We start from the raw sequence: 16912 nt of genomic DNA on the forward strand, positions 1-16912 counted from the left end.
TGACTAAAGACGGGTCGGCTTGAGGAGCACCCGCGAGTGGATCTTTGAGGCGGAGCGACAGGGCAGGTTCAGACCACCTAGGAGAGAGGTGGGCCTGGCCCTGGTCGACGTTCGCGGATACTTAACACGCTTAACGAGATTTGGGTATTTGATCTGAGTTTGGCCATTTGGTCTATACGCACTAACCATCTACGCGGGAGTAGTTATGGGTATCCCGGCGTCGTGGGATCAGCCGAAGCCTTCGTGACGTCAGCGACTGAGTGGCGCGCGCCGGATTGGAACGTAAGCCTGCTCTTGTATTAAGGGGGCTAGTTCTGCTTCCGGCCGCGTACGCAACGTGCAGGTGTGCTAAGGGCGATGGGCCCAGACCCCTGTGCGCTTAGGTTTAGACCGGCGTGCTGACCTCTCTGTTGGTCTAGGTGGGGCTGCGACGTGTTGATCTTCCGAGGCCGGGCATAACCCAGGAAAGTGTGTCCGGCCAAATGGGATCGAGCGTGTTGGGGTATGTGGTGCACCCCTGCAGGGAAGTTAATCTATTCGAATAGCCATGATCTTCGGTAACAGGACGACTTGGAGTTGTACCTTGACCTTATGACAACTAGAACCAGATACTTAATAAAACACACCCTTCCAAGTGCCAGATACAACCGGTGATCGCTCTCTCACAGGGCGACGAGGGGAGGATCATCGGTTAGGATTATGCTATGCGATGATACTTGGAGGACTTCAGTCTACTCCCTTCTGCATGCTGCAAGACGGTGGCTGCCAGAAGTGTAGTCTTCGAAAGGATTAGCTATCCCCCCTCTTATTCTGGCTTTCTGCAGTTCAGTCCACCGATATGGCCCTTTACACATTTACCCATGCATATATAGTGTAGCTCCTTGCTTGCGAGTACTTTGGATGAGTACTCACGGTTGCTTTCTCCTTCTTTCCCTCTATCCCTTCTACCTGGTTGTCGCAACCAGATGCTGGAGTCCAGGAGCCAGACGCCACCGTCGACGACGACCCCTACTACACCGGAGGTGCCTACTACTACGTGATGCCCGCTGACGACGACCAGGAGTAGTTAGGAGGATCCCAGGCAGGAGGCCTGCGCCTCTTTCGATCTGTATCCCAGTTTGTGCTAGCCTTCTTAAGGCAAACTTGTTTAACTTATGTCTGTACTCAGATATTGTTGTTTCCGCTGACTCGTCTATGATCGAGCTCTTGTATTCGAGCCTTCGAGGCCCCTGGCTTGTAATATGATGCTTGTATGACTTATTTTTATTTGTAGAGTTGTGTTGTGATATCTTCCCGTGAGTCCCTGATCTTGATCGTACACGTTTGCGTGTATGATTAGTGTACGATTAAATCGGGGGCGTCACACATATCTGAGGGAAATACCTACTGCTGATGTGCTGCATCATCCCTTCCTCTTTGGGGAAATACTAACATAGCTTCAAGCCGCCATTAAAAGGAATTTCTGGCGCCGTTGCCGGGGAGGATCTTTAACATATACCCGGTTCCTAATCACAAATCTCATCTCCTCGCAATTTACATGATTTGCCATTTGCCTCTCATTTTCCTCTCCCCCACTTCACAAAAATTTTCCGTTTTATTTGCCTTCTTTTCGTTTACTTTTTTCTCGTTGGATCTTATGTTTGCTTGTATTTCCGTGTGCCTTTTATTTTGCTTGCATCTTTGCTTGCTGAAAATCTATTGATATGGATCCTCATCCACTTGCTAATATTTTCAAGAGATCCAATTATGATGAACCAGTTGCTAGTGAGTTGAGTGTGCTAGATTATCTTTATGAAGTTTTGCTTGAGATTCATGAATCTGGAAATTTTGATGAAGTGTTAAAAGAAGGAATTTATAAAGTGATTCATGATAGCTCCTTGGATGAAAAGCATGATTGCAATGATGTTATTATAAATTCTATTAATGTCAATTGTGCTAATAATATGCAAAACCCCAAGCTTGGGGATGCTAATTTTGCTATGTCCACTACTTCTTGCAATGATCATGATTGGGGTGATGATTCTTATGATCTTGAAAATTTATTTAAACCTCATGATGAATATGCTTTCTATAATATTAAAAGTAGGTTTGGAAGAGTGTCAACTTTGCATGCATGTGGACCATGAAGAGAATATTTTATGTGATACTTATATTCTTGAATTTGATTATGATCCTACATGTAATTATTATGAGAGAGGAAAATATGGTTGTAGAAATTTTCATGTTACTAAATTACCTCTCGTTATGTTGAGATCGTCAATGTTTCATTCCTCTTCTTTGCATATGTTAGATGTTTCTTGTCTTGATAATTTGTTTGCTTATAAAATCCCTACGCATAGGAAGTATGTTAGACTTAAATATGTTTTTCATATGTTTCATGATGCTCCCTTTGTGTTTTAATTCTTATCTTTCGTGTGAGCATCGTTGAAATCTTATGCCTAGCTAAGGGCGTAAAACTATAGCGCTTGTTGGGAGGCAACCCAATGAATAAACTTTATTTTTGCTTTTTTTTTCTTTCTGTTCTTGAGTGTTTGCACAATTATGCTACTGTTATGATTGTGTTTTTTGTGTTTTAATTAGTGTTTGTGCCAAGTAAAGCCTTTAGGATCTTCTTGGGTAATAGTTGTTTGATCTTGCTGAAAAACAGAAACTTTTGCGCTCACGAAAACAATTCTCATTTTTAACCAGAGCGTGATAAAATACCAATTATTTTTGAAGAATATTTATATACAATTTTTTCAGGTTTTCCTAGTTTCTCAAGATTTTTGGAGTTCCATAAGTATTCAAAATATCCAGATTGCTACAGGCTGTTCTGTTTTTGACAGATTCTGTTTTCTTTGCGTTGTGTGCTTGTTTTGATGGCTCTATGGTTTTCTTTGATGAGTTTTTGCCATAGAAAAGTTGGAATACAGTAGATATAATTCAAGAACAAAATATGAATTGGTTTGCTACAATACTTATAGTAGTGATTTGCTTTCTTATACTAACGGAACTCACAAAGGTTTTGTTGGAGTTTTGTGTGATTAAAGTTTGTCAAGTTTTGGGTTATCTTACGATGGATGAAAGAATAAGGATTAAGAAGAGACTAAGCTTGGGGATGCCCCGGCATCCCAAGCTATTATCCAAAAGAGAGCAAGCAACTAAGCTTGGGGATGCCCTGAGTGGCATCCCCTCTTTCTTCTAACGACCATCGGTATTTTACTCGAAGCTATATTTTTATTCGTCACATACTATGTGTTTTGCTTGGAGCGTCTTGTATGATATGAGTCTTTGCTTGTTTTATTTTGTGTTTTAAGTCTTGATTCCTTGCTGGACACACCTATTTTAGAGAGACAAAATTATGTCATGACTTGTTAGAATTGCTCTCTATGCTTCACTTAAATTTCTTATGAGCTATGGATTTGCTCTAGTGCTTCACTTATATCTTTTTGAGCACGGTGTGCTTTAGTATTTTTGAAGAAATGCTGTCTTTCTTCACTTAGATTTATTTGAGAGTTAGTAAAATTTTCAAGAAATTCTCTCTTACTTCACTTAAATTAATTTGAGAGAAAAAATATTATGCTCATGATCTTCACTTATATTTGTTTGAGCTAATCAAAAGCAACATGTGAAAATTAGTCCCGAAGTGATAGATATCCAAGAAGGACATTATAAAAACTTTCATGAAGATCATTGGACCAAATAAACTTGATTTTTAGTAATAGTTTTGAGATATGATGATGTGATATGTGAGTCATCTTGTTGAGTAATTATGCTTTAGTAAGAATATTGGTGTTAAGGTTTGTGATTCCCTATGCAAGCACGACAGTCAATAATTATGCAATGAAATTATATCCTACTTGTGGTGCATTATTTGGTGTTAATTATGCTTAATGCTCGCTTATGAGATTATTCATTTCTTGGTTGGTCGCTTCTCAATCTTTTGCTAGCCCTCATTTTGCACTAAGTATGATCACTACTTGTGCATCCAAAAACCTTTAAACCAGTTTTGCCACATGAGTCCACTATATCTACCTATATGCGGTATTCTTTTGCTGTTCTAAGCAAATTTGTATGTGCCATCTCTAATTTTCAAAATGAACTTCTCTTTTTGTGTGTTCATACCGCTCACAGAGCGGTGAGGGGTGGCTAATATTTTCCATGCTAGATGTGTTATTCTCACGATGAGTGTTTATTCACTTGTCATTGCACGAGAGTAAGGCAAAGGTATTAGGGATGCCCAGTCCCGAAATGAAAAATGAATTTACTTTATGTTGTCAAATAATAAGTTCCTTGGAAAGTTTTGGTATGGAAGGCACCCGTGGATACGGTTAGCCATGGAAAGTGAAAGTATGGTGGAAAAAGGAATAAAATTTAATTTCTGTTTGGGAACCTCCTATGATATATCTAGCATGGAAAGTGTTGGGAACTCTAAGTCATTTTCGTTGGTGGGAAGGACACACCTCCAAAAAAAATTCCTCTAAGTTTTTCGCTTTGAGCTCTGGCACCTCTACAAAATCCCTACTTCCCTCTGCGAAGGGCCTTTCTTTTACTTTATGCAATTTTTATTTTTGAATTTGAGTCTCCATCTTCTCTTATAAAGCACCAACTAGGAGGCACTATGATCATACTTGAGCATAGGGTGTAGTTAATATGCGAGTGTGTTTCATGAATGGCTCAATGATTGAGCATGATGAGCTAGAGATAGCTTATTTTAGCGTTGATATTTTGAAACACATGGTTGCTTGTTGATATGCTTGAGTATTTAAGATATCATGTCAAAACTAGACTATTGCTTTGAACAATATAAAAGTCCAAATGTCAATGCTATAAAGAAAAAATATATGATATGACATGTTAGGCATCATTCCACATAAAAAATTCTGTTTTTATCACTTACCTACTCGAGGACGAGCAGGAGTTAAGCTTGGGCATGCTGATACGTCTCCAACGTATCTATAATTTTTGATTGTTCCATGATGTTATATTATCAATCTTGGATGTTTTATAATCATTTTATATCATTTTTTGGTACTAACCTATTGCCATAGTGCCAAGTGCTAGTTGCTGTTTTCTGCATGTTTTTTACATCGCAGGAAAACAATACCAAATGGAGTCCAAATGCAACGAAACTTTACGGAGATTTTTTGTGGACTAGAAGACACCCAATGGGCCAAGCTAGCGACTGGGGGTGCTCCGAGGGGAGCACAACCCACCAGGGCGAACCAGGAGGCCCAGACGCGCCCTGGTGGGTTGTGCCCACGTCGGGTGCCCCCGGACCGCCTCTTTGCTATATAAATACCCCAATATTCCAGAAACCCTAGGGGAGTCGAAGAAAACCAATTCCATCCGCCGTAGAGTCTAGAACCACCAGATCCAGTCTAGACACCATCACAAAGGGGGTTCACCACTTCCATTGGTGCCTCTCTGATGATGCGTGAGTAGTTCTTTGTAGACCTTCGGGTCCGTAGTTAGTAGCTAGATGGCTTCCTCTCTCTCGTTTGATTCTCAAAACAATGGTCTCTTAGAGATCCATATGATGTAACTCTTTTTGCGGTGTGTTTGTTGGGATCGATGAACTTTGAGTTTATGACCAGATCTATCATTTTATATCCATGAAAGTTATTTGAGTTTCTTTGATATCTTATATGCATGATTGGTTATAGCCTCATATTTCTTCTCCGATATTTGGGTTTTGTTTGGCCAACTTGATCTATTTATCTTGCAATGGGAAGAGGTGCTTTGTAGTGGGTTCGATCTTACGATGCTTGATCCCAGTGACAGCAGGGGAACCGACACGTATGTATCATTGCTACTAAGGATAAAACGATGGGTTCTATCTCTACATAGATAGATCTTGTCTACATCATGTCATCATTTTTATTGCATTACTCCGTTTCTCCATGAACTTAATACACTAGATGCATGCTGGATAGCGGTCGATGTGTGGAGTAATAGTAGTAGATGAAGGCAGGAGTCGGTCTACTAATCTTGGACGTGGTTACTATATAATGATCATTGCCTGGATATCGTCATGATTATTTGAAGTTCTATCAATTTCCCAACAGTAATTTGTTCACCCATCGTTTGCTATTTTCTCGAGAGAGGCCACTAGTAAACCTACGGCCCCGGGTCTCTTCTCATATTATTTACCTTTGCGATCTACTTTTCCTTTGCTTTTATTTTCAGATCTATTAAACCAAAAATACAAAAATACCTTGTTGCGTTTTATTCTTATTTATTTTATTTGGCGTTCGATCTATCTATCTACTACATTTTTTTCCTATCTTGGGGCGCCGCTACCCGAAAGGGATTGACAACCCCTTTTACACGTCGAGTTGCGAGTATTTGTTATTTGTGTGCAGGTGTTGTTTACGTTGTGTTGCTTGGTTCTCCTACTGGTTCGATAACCTTGGTTTCATATATGAGGGAAATACCTACCGACGATGTGCTCCATCATCCCTTCCTCTTTGGGGAAATATCAATGTAGCTTCAAGCCGCCATCATAGGCCTCTACCAGCCTCGGACCGGGACGACTGGATTGAATCTGCAATACGCGCAGCCGCCGCAACATTTTGGATCGGTTTACAGTATACCTGACATTCTTCCCGAGGTCCAGTCGGGAACAATTGCCGCTGCCGTTGACTGGAACTTGGAAGTTGCCTGCGGGCGCAGGCGTCGGGTGCCTGCTGAAGATTCTCCAGGTGCGCACGCTCAGCTAGAGCGGCTACGCGCGCAGCCTCCAAGGTCTGAGCCTCGGGGGTCTCCCCAATGATGGGGGTTTGGAGAGCTTGATCGTTTCTGCGCTGCAGCTCTTCCCTCTGCTCCGCAGTGAGAGCTTGAGGATAGTACTCGTTGTTGCCGCGCGATGGACCCCCGCTGTCACCCCCGCCACGGGGAAATCCAGGCGGGTTGCGTTGGGGGCCAACCATGAGGACTTCCGCCGTGGGGTTGTTGCTTTCGCACTCGGGCAAAGTATCCGAGTGGCCAGTTGACAGATTGAACAATCCATAGAGAGATTCATCGGGCTCGATTGCCGCAATTTGAGGAGTGGCCAACTGACGGGCCACTACGTGCTTCACCCACCGCTGGAGCCGCGAGCGACCGGATCGCTTGCGGCGATGGGCTGCGGGAAGCGAAGATGCCGCGGGAGTCGATTGATACTGAGTCGATAGCTGCCGCATGAGGACGCCACAGGCACTCGTGCGGAAGTGCGCTGCCCCGCGAATGGTGACCGCCTCGATGTCAAGGGGGGCTTCTTGGAGCCAAGCCGAATCGTCGGCGATGAAGGTGAGCGCGCCAAGACGGATCTCGTGACCCAAGGACAATCCACCACCGGAAACCATGTTGACAAAGATCGAAGATTGCAACCTCACCGGAAGTCGCTTAGATGCCTGCCCCAAGGTGGGTGCCAACTGTCGTGGGGACGGATCTATCAGTAGAGATGGGGGTACGTAGGAGGAGGCAGTGCCTAGCTACGGCAAGGTTGTACACTCGGATTTACGAGTTCAGGCCCCTCTCGGTGGAGGTAACATCCCTACGTCTCAGTGTCGCGGAGGCTCTGTTGATTGGAGTGTTGTGTTACAGGGGGTGCAAACCCTTGTGCAAGAGGGCAGAGGTAGCTTATATAGAGTACGCCGACCCCTCGCGGCCCTCAGTTACACAGGGGTTCAATGAGAAAATAAAGTCGTGTACATTACTGGTACGTTCAATGATCTTTAAGGTGATGGTGTGAATGCTCGACCGTTGCCATCCAGGGGTGGCTCTTAGCCTTCTGTCCTTCGAGTGGATTCTTGTCTTATGAGTGAATGACATTGGTCGAGTGGAATTGGGGTATCCGAGTGAATCTTCTATCGAGTGGGTTGCACTCTATGATGATTCCAGTCGGTATCTTCTTTCTATCCTTGTAGGCCTTTGCCTCTTGTGTGGTGTCCTTGGGTACGGCATATAGGTCAGGCCTAAGACCTTACCCTAGGTACATGCCATCGTCACACGCCGCAACCACCTCGCCATTTCTCGAACCGGGGCCAGGCCACAGTCGCCACCCCCGACAACAGCAAAAACCCGAAGGCACCCCTGCCAACCCCTGGAGCGCCCCTACCACCGTGGCCAGCCAAAGACGAGGAGCGTCGAGCCACCGTGCTCCACCCTCCGGCCGCGCCTCCAACCGCAGCTCCAAGCACCCCAAGCATCAGGAGAGGGGGGTCGAACCGCCGCTACTGCGCCGCCACCCCAACCAGCCGACATGGCCCTGGTCAAGGCGGCCGCCCGCAGCCCAAGCCTTTCGAGGCCCGCACCACTGAGAAGCCAGTTCTGGCCGAGCCACCTCCAAAGTCGTAGCCGCCATCCCCGACCACTAGCACGCGCCACCATCTCCCACCTCCACTAGGCAGGAAGGACCCGGCAGAGGTGGCCGCCCGCACACAGCGCCGCCCGCGGCCCTCGCCGCCACAGGGCCAGATCCAGCCGAGGCGTCGTATCCAGACCGCGGGCATGGCCCGCCTCATCGCAGCCCATCGCGCCCGCCGGAGAGCCCCGCACCACCCGCAGAGCCGCCACCGCGTCGCCACGTCCTGTGCTCCACTGCGCCCTGATCCGACCGGGCTGGACCGCGCCAGCCCCAGCCGCACAAGGGGGTGAGAATCCCCGCCGCCACCGCCGGCCGGGCTTCACCCAGGCGCGCCCTTTGTTGGTGGCGGGAGGGGGAGAGGGAAGGGAAGGTGGAGATGCACTGGCGGCTAGGGTTCCTCCCCTGCCGCCCGTGGGGGCGCCAGAGGAGGGGGAGGGGAGGGGGCCAGCAAAAACCCGTCTAGTATCGGTGACAAAATTTAGACAACAGCTCACCTGTAACCATGGTCTTTGTTGGCCACACTGGACACATCCTGCTGCCCCTCAAATCCTAGACTTGACTGAAGTTATCTGAAGAGAAAGTCTAAACATAAATTGTAAGCGACACTTTTTGCAAACTAATAGCACGAAATAATGAAAATCTGAAGAAAAAGTTGATATATGCATCTTCTCAACTGCAAAATAAATTGAATGAAGCTGCAATACTCTACTATGTAGATGGTTGAAGGGCATGACCAGGTCGAGCAACAACGGAAGCAGTGAAGGGCAGGTGGTGCCCCTCCCGCACTCTTGAACAACACATGCAACATTGTCGCGACAAAATAGAATTAACACATTTCAGCATAGCCTTCAAAAAACTGCCAATAACATTTGCATGCTAAATCCAAGTTTATGAAGGAGTAAAGTATGTGGATGGATGCAATGTATTACTCGGGAGTGTTGCATATTAATCAAGTATAAAATATATTTTCCATCAAATTTTTATTTGTTAAAAGTTTGAGATAAAGGGTGTCTTGGAGCTCTGATATCTGCCAAGGAAATAAGAAAATATGTTTGAGCTTGCCATGTCCGAGATGCTTAAATGAGCACCACAATGTAAATATCATGGTTTAATTATGGCGAAATCCAGGGAAATTCTTACAGAAGTAGAGATAGCTATTTTTTCAGTTAGCATAGACGCATCCCAAATTAGTGAAAGTGCACCATCGTTTGTCATATGCATTACCTGATGCATATAGCTGCGGAAAAGCTCATTCCATTTCTTTAGTCCTATAAAACACTTTGGAGCAATACTACCCGTTTTATTCTTCTAGTTGCTTTATGTGTGCCTAGAATAAGAAGATAATTATATTTTGCAATGTGATATCCGTTCCATCTTCAGGGTGATCCAGCATAGCCCCTTTTATCAAATCATACATCTGAAACAAGTAAAAGCCCTCTAGGTTAAATAAAGCACCTATACATCATCTAGTGAGTTAAAAACATGCCTGCCACTAATCATAGAGATCAAGCAAGAAAATAACAAGTTCTATCCCATGAACTTATCAATTTTACATGCACAATAGTTACAATTATGTCTATGTTTATTCAATCACAAAGACTTTTGTGCTTTTTCCACAGTCCCAAAAGTCCTGAATTTGACACAAATGCCACTCCAAGAGGTTACTGGGTACTACCAAATCCTGGGCTTTTCAAGAAACATACACATTAAAGTACATGCCTCCGATGAGCCCCACTACAAGGGAGGATAAACTAGAGGGGGCGGGCTTGCCGACACACGGCTTGGTGAATCTTGATGTGTTCCAGGTGCTAGCCATGCCCCTCTATTTATATGTTGAGCCATGGGGTCGTTTCTTTAGTGAAAGAGCCTCCTCAAAGTCGGTTTGGCACGCAAGGAAAGAGTCCTTCTCGGACCCCAAGACCAGACGCCAGGGTCCTTGGCGTCTGGCCCCAAACATCAGGGTCCCTGGCGTCTGCCCCCTGGCCTCCGCAAAACTCCTTTTGCACCTTTCTAAAAGCCTCGTGGGATTTACCCCTTGGCTCAAATAAAGTGTTCTTGTACCCGAACATTTTGGGAAACATCTGAAACCCCTTCTGGTGAATTTCGGAACCCTTCCGGAGACCAAACACTATTATCCCATATATCAATCTTTACCCCCGGACCATTCTGGAGCTCCTCGTCATGTCCGTGATCTTATCCAGGAATCCGAACAACATTCAGTCACCAACATACATAACTCATATAATACTATATCATCAACAAACGTTAAGCATGCGGGCCCTACGGGTTCGAGAATGATGTAGACATGACCGAGACGCTTCTCCGGTCAATAACCAATACCGGGACCTGGATGCCCATATTGGTTCCTACATATTCTACTAAGATCTTTATCGGTCGAACCTTTATGACAACATACGTGGTACATGTAATAGGGCTTCGTATTCGGCTGCATTGTTGGAGTCGGTGTACATAATTTGTAGTACGTACCGAATACCGTCTCTTGTGGGTGATGTAAGCATTATGCTAGCCCCTAGGACATCAAGCATTTTGGAACCATCAAAATACATGGTCCAATGCAAATAAGTGTTGTATTCTCGAGGGAGTTTGGCCTCCGTCCATTCATCCACAAAGTCGGCCAACACTTGAGATTTAATAGATTTAATAGGTAGGAGGTCTATGACCCATTTGGCTATATGCCCTATTGCATCCCTATTATTAATTATGTCACTTAATGGGACATTGGAGGCCACAGTTACCGAGCACTCTTGAAAGTAATGCCGAAGTTTTCATGGCGCCATAAAAATGGCGTAGGCTATTTTTCGATAGTGAGGATAACATGTCTTGCACGGGGTTAAGACCCCGGAGATGTAGTAAACGTGCCTTTGGACCTGGAACTTGTGACCCTCCATATTTCGTTCGACCGCGAGCACTGGCTGACCACCTGGTTTGTGGTTGAGATGTATAATATCATTGACTCACATATACCTGGTGCTGCTAAGATGGGATTAGTGGCGAGGAGGGCTTTGATGTCTTCCAAGGCTGCTATGGCCTCCTCGGTCCATTTGAAAGTCTTTGTTTGCTTTAGCATCCTATACAAAGGTAGGGCTTTCTCCCCGAGTCTTGATATGAAGAGACTTAATGCCGCCATGCAACCTGCTAGTTTTTGTACATTCTTGAGCTCGGTTGGTACCTCTAAGTGGTCCAAGGCTCGTATTTTCGCCGGGTTGGCTTTGATTCCTTAGTTAGATACAATGAAGCCGAGGAGTTTGCCGACTGGAACTCCGAAGACACATTCTCCAGATTGAGCTTAATTTGGAACTCCCGTAGGCCGTCGAACGTGTCACAGAGGTTGTCTACCAACTGTCCGACGTGCTTGGTTTTGACAACCACATCATCTACGTAGGCCTCAACGGTCTTCCCGATATGTTTCTCCAAGCATGATTGGATCATGCGCTGGTATGTGGCACCGACGTTCTTTAATCTGAAGGGCATCATGGTAAAACAGAACAACTCGTATGGTGTGATAAATGTTGTCGCCGCCTAGTCATATTCTTTCATCTTTATTTGATGATATCCTGAGTAGGCATCCAAGAAGCACAGCGAATCATGTCCGGTTGTGGCATCCACAATTTGGTCAATTCGCGGTAGGGGGAAGGGGTCCTTGTGGCAGGCCTTATTTAGGTCTTTGAAATCGACGCAAAAGTGCCAGGACCTTTCCTTCTTTGGTACCATGACCAAATTGGCAAGCCAGTCAGGGTGTTTTATGTCTCGGACGAACCCGGCCTCCAGTAGTTTGGCCAGTTCCTCACCCGTTGCTTGACGCTTGGGTTCGGAGAAACATTGAAGTGCTTGTTTAACGGGCTTATAGCCCTTTAGCATGTTCAGGCTGTGCTCTGCGAGTCTGCGGGGTATTCCTGGCATGTCTGAAGGGTGCCTGGTGAATATGTCCCGGTTTTCCCTAAGGAAATTGCAGAGGGCCTCATCGATTTCCGTTTTTGAGGTTTGCCCCTATGGACGTCGTTTTAGTTGGGCCCGTGGGATGCACTTGGAATTTAAATATTTCATCAGTCGTCTTGAAAGAGGTAGACTTCAGTCGTTTGTCGAGGATGACATCATCTCGATCGACTTCCGCTCACAATGTAGTTAGTTCTTTGGCTGCGAAGGCTTTGGACATGGATTCAAGGGCTAGCGACGTCGTTTTGTTTTCGGCTTTTAAGTGCTCTGTCGGGGTCGCTCGAGATGGTAATGATCCCATTTGGGCCCGACATTTTGAGCTTCATGTAGCCGTAGCGTGGTACTGCTTGGAACTTGGAGAAGGCCTCCCGTCCCAGGAGGGCGTGATATCCACTCTTAAAAGGGGTGACGCGGAACATAACTTCTTTGGATTGGTAATTATCTGGCGTTCCGAAGACCACATCTAGGGTTATTTTTTCGCTGCAGCGTGCTTCTCGCCCAGGATATTATACCTTTAAAGGTGGTGTTACTCTGTTCTATGCGCAATTTGTTGATTTGCATTCTGTCCAGAGAGTTTGCATATATAAGATTTAAGCTGCTACCACCGTCCATGAGTACTTTCCGAAGACGGCAGCTGCCCACAATTGGGTCAAGGACCAGTGCGGCGGGGCACCTGTTCGGGGTTGACCTTGGCTAATTTTTATGATCAAAGGTGATTGGCGTGTCTATCCACGCACCCCGAGTTGGCACCTGTCGGATGGAATTAATTTCCCGTAGGGCCCGCTTGCACTGGTTGTTGGATGTAAAGGTTTCGTAAATCATCACGACCTCGTCCTCGCCCGAGGACTCTTGTACGTGACTGGAGGTGCCTACTAGGAGGCCGAGTCCTCCTTTAGCTACTTGCCTCACCACCCAACAGTCACCAAGGCTGTGAGTCGGGCAAGAATTGAGCAGAATATCGTGTATTGGGCATGGTTTGTCTAGGAGGCCATCAAGGGTGGTCCCGGAGTGGCCAGATGTTTTCTTCTTTCAAGGCCGCTCGACCAGTAAGTTTTGCGTGCCCGACTCGCTCCGAGGTGCGAGTCTATCGCATTTTAACTTGTATTCACAAATGGAATCTATACTTTTGCTGGCCAGCCAAGCATCCTCGATGGTGGAGAACTTGGATACCAGATCAGATAACTCCATGCGTGTTTGGACACAGTGGCGGGCGAGGGCGTTCGAAACGCCTTTATTCCTTGCATCCGTGTTGGAAGGCTGTTATTATGTTTGGATCCTGGTAGTCTGGTATCTTGTTTTTGACAAACAAGAACCTAGCCCAGAACTGTTTGATTGACTCATCGGGGAGTTGCTTCACGTAGGCTAGATCCCAGACATCTGGTGGGCCCGAATTATCGGGGCAATACTCGATGTGGGAGGTGGGTGGGTAAGTTTCGATCTCTATGGGTCGCTGTCTTGAAACCCTGATACCCTCATCTTGTGGCGAGCATGTGGCTGGCGGATCAGCCGAACTGATTAGAAGATCAGATTCGCCGACTGTGACCAGTTGGTCGCTGTCTGGATAATTCTCCAAAAAGTACCTCACCCCTTCACCCTCGAATGGGGATTCGTCCGGGGCTGGGGAGGAGTCATGGATCACCTCGGACCCATGAAGGAAGAAAGGCACTTCCGTGACAGAAGCTTCGGGCGTGAGAACAGCGCCCGTAAGATTGGAGTTGTTAACCGACGATCCCATCGATCCTTTGCTGATCTCATAGTGGAACTCTCAATGAAAGCACCAGTGTCGGTGTGAAAACCGACAGACCTTGGGGTAGGGGGTCCCGATCTATGCATCTTGCACAGATGGTAACAGGAACAAGGAGACGATATTTACCCAGGTTCGGGCCCTCTTGATGGAGGTAAAACCATACATCCTGCTCTTGTTTATATTGTGATGGTGTATCGAGTACAGAGTTGATCTACCTCGAGATTGTAAGATGTGTTCTAACTCTAGGGCTAGGTGAATGAGATTGCGTTGAAGTCCCCCCTACGGGCCTAACCCTTTGGCTTATATACACGCTAGGCAGGGCATCTAGGGTTACAAGGTCGGTATCTAGGCGTGAAGGCGGTAGGAGAAGTCTTGGAGTGTACGCCAAGTCTTCGGCAGATGCAGTCTTGATCACGCCTCCATCGTGTGGCTTCCCGAGTCCGTCTTGAGATGAATGAGGGCCTGCCAGTTCAGCCCGAGGACCATGGCCCGACTAGGTTAGTACCCCCTGGTCCAGTACATCATCATTAGTGTTGTTGCATCTCGTGGAGGAATTTGAGAAGGGCCCGAAGAAAAAGCGCCGCAGATCCATAGTTGGCTAGCTATGCATTCCCCGCAACCGAGCTCTCGATGACAAGATGCTCATGAAGGACTACCTCGCCAAGGTATCGACGTATCCAGCTAATACGTCCATTTTGCATCATGCTTTGATATCGATATTTATTGCATTATGGGATGTTTTTACACATTATAGCACAATACTTATGCCTTTTCTCTCTTATTTTACAAGGTTTTATACAAAGAGGGAGAATACAAAGAGGGAGAATGCCGACAGCTGGAATTCTGGGCCAGAAAGGAGCAAATCTGAGAGACCTATTCTTCACAACTCCAAAAGTTCTAAAACTCTACGGAGAATTATTTTGAAATATATAAAAAATATTGGGCAAAGAAAGTACCAGAGTGGACCTACCAGGTAGCCACAAGGGTGGGGGCGCGCCCCCTGCCTTGTGGGCCACCTGGCAGGCCTCCGATGCCCATCTTCTGCTATATGATGTGTTTTGTCCCGAAAAAATGAAGAGGAACCTTTCGGGATGAAGCGCCGCCGTTTCAAGGCGGAATCTGGGCAGAAGCAATCTAGGGCTCCGGCGGAGTTGTTCTGCCGGGGAAACTTCCCTCCCTGAGAGGGAAATTGAAGCCATCATCATCACCAACGATCCTCTCATCGAGAGGGGGGCAATCTCCATCAACATCTTCACTAGCACCATCTCCTCTCAAACCCTAGTTCATCTCTTGTATCTGATATTTGTCTCAAAACCTCATATTGGTACCTGTGGGTTGCTAGTAGTGTTGATTACTCCTTATAGTTGATGCTAGTTGGTTTGTTCGGTGGAAGATCATATGTTCAGATCCTTAATGCTATTCAATTCCCCTCTGATTATGAACATGAATATGCTTTGTGAGTAGTTACGTTTATTCCTGAGGACATGGGAGAAGTCCTGTTATAAGTAATCATGTGAATTTGGTATTTGTTTGATATTTTGATGGGATGTATGTTGTCTCTTCTCTAGTGGTGTTATGTGAACGTCAACTACATGACACTTCACCATTGTTTGGGCCTAGGGGAAGGCATTGGGAAGTAATAAGTAGATGATGGGTTGCTAGAGTGACAGAAGTTTAAACCCTAGTTTATGTGTTGCTTCGTAAGGGGCTGATTTGGATCCACATGTTTCATGCTATGGTTAGATTTATCTTAATTCTTCTTTCATAGTTGTGGATGCTTGCGAGGGTTTAGCATAAGTGGGAGGCTTGTCCAAGTAAGGACAACACCCAAGCACCGGTCCACACACATATCAAATTATTAAAGTAACGAACGCGAATCGTATGAGCATGATGAAAACTAACTTGATAGTAATTCCTATGTGTCCTCGGGAGCGCTTTGCATTATATAAGAGTTCGTCCAGGCTTGTCCTTTGCTACAAAAAGGATTGGGCCACCTTGCTTCCCCTTAGTTACTTTTTTTACTTGTTACCGTTACGAATTATCTTATCACACAACTATCTGTTACAGATAATTCTAGTGTTTGCAAAGAATACCTTGCTGAAAACTGCTTTCAATTCCTTCTGCTCCTCATTGGGTTCAACACTCTTACTTATCGAAATGACTATGATAGATCCCATATACTTGTGGTCATCACCAGCTCACCTATTCCGTAGGTGATATCGAAAGCGTTGATCTCTTTTCATGCGCATCATTGAAGCCTACGAGCAGATTGCCGTTTTTTCACTCGGCGTAGAAATGCTGCCTTTTTTGCTTGGCTTTAGTGCATATCAACTCGACGACGATGCGAGTGATTGCATATGGTGTTTCCGCCGACTACGCGAATGAATATCTTCACGTTAAAGAAGATACTACCATCAAATGCATCCATGCCTTTGCGAAGACAATGATCTACGCTTTTGGCCTAGAGTACCTTCGAGCTCCAAATGAAAAAGACACAAAGAAGATCATGGCAACGAATGAAGAAAGGGGATGGCCGGGCATGCTAGGTAGTATTGGTTGCATGCATTGAAGGTGGAAGAACTATCAGGTGGCTTGGGCAGGGCAATACATCAACCACAAACGTAGACTCGCCATTGTGCTTGAAGCTGTGGCTTCACATGATTTATGGATTTGGCATTGTTTCTTTGGTTCTTCGGGGTCTCTCAATGATATCAATGTCTTGCAGCGATCTCATCTATTTGCTCAGCTAGCTAGTGGCAAAGTTTTGACTTGCAACTATACCGTCAATGGCCATGAGTGTACCATAGGGTACTATCTTGCCGACGACATTTATCCTTCATGGTCAATAGTGTGAAGACCATTGGTGACCCCAAAACCAAGAA

Source organism: Triticum urartu, chromosome 5 (genome assembly GCF_003073215.2).
Source record: "Triticum urartu cultivar G1812 chromosome 5, Tu2.1, whole genome shotgun sequence".
NCBI classification, from domain to species: domain Eukaryota; kingdom Viridiplantae; phylum Streptophyta; class Magnoliopsida; order Poales; family Poaceae; genus Triticum; species Triticum urartu.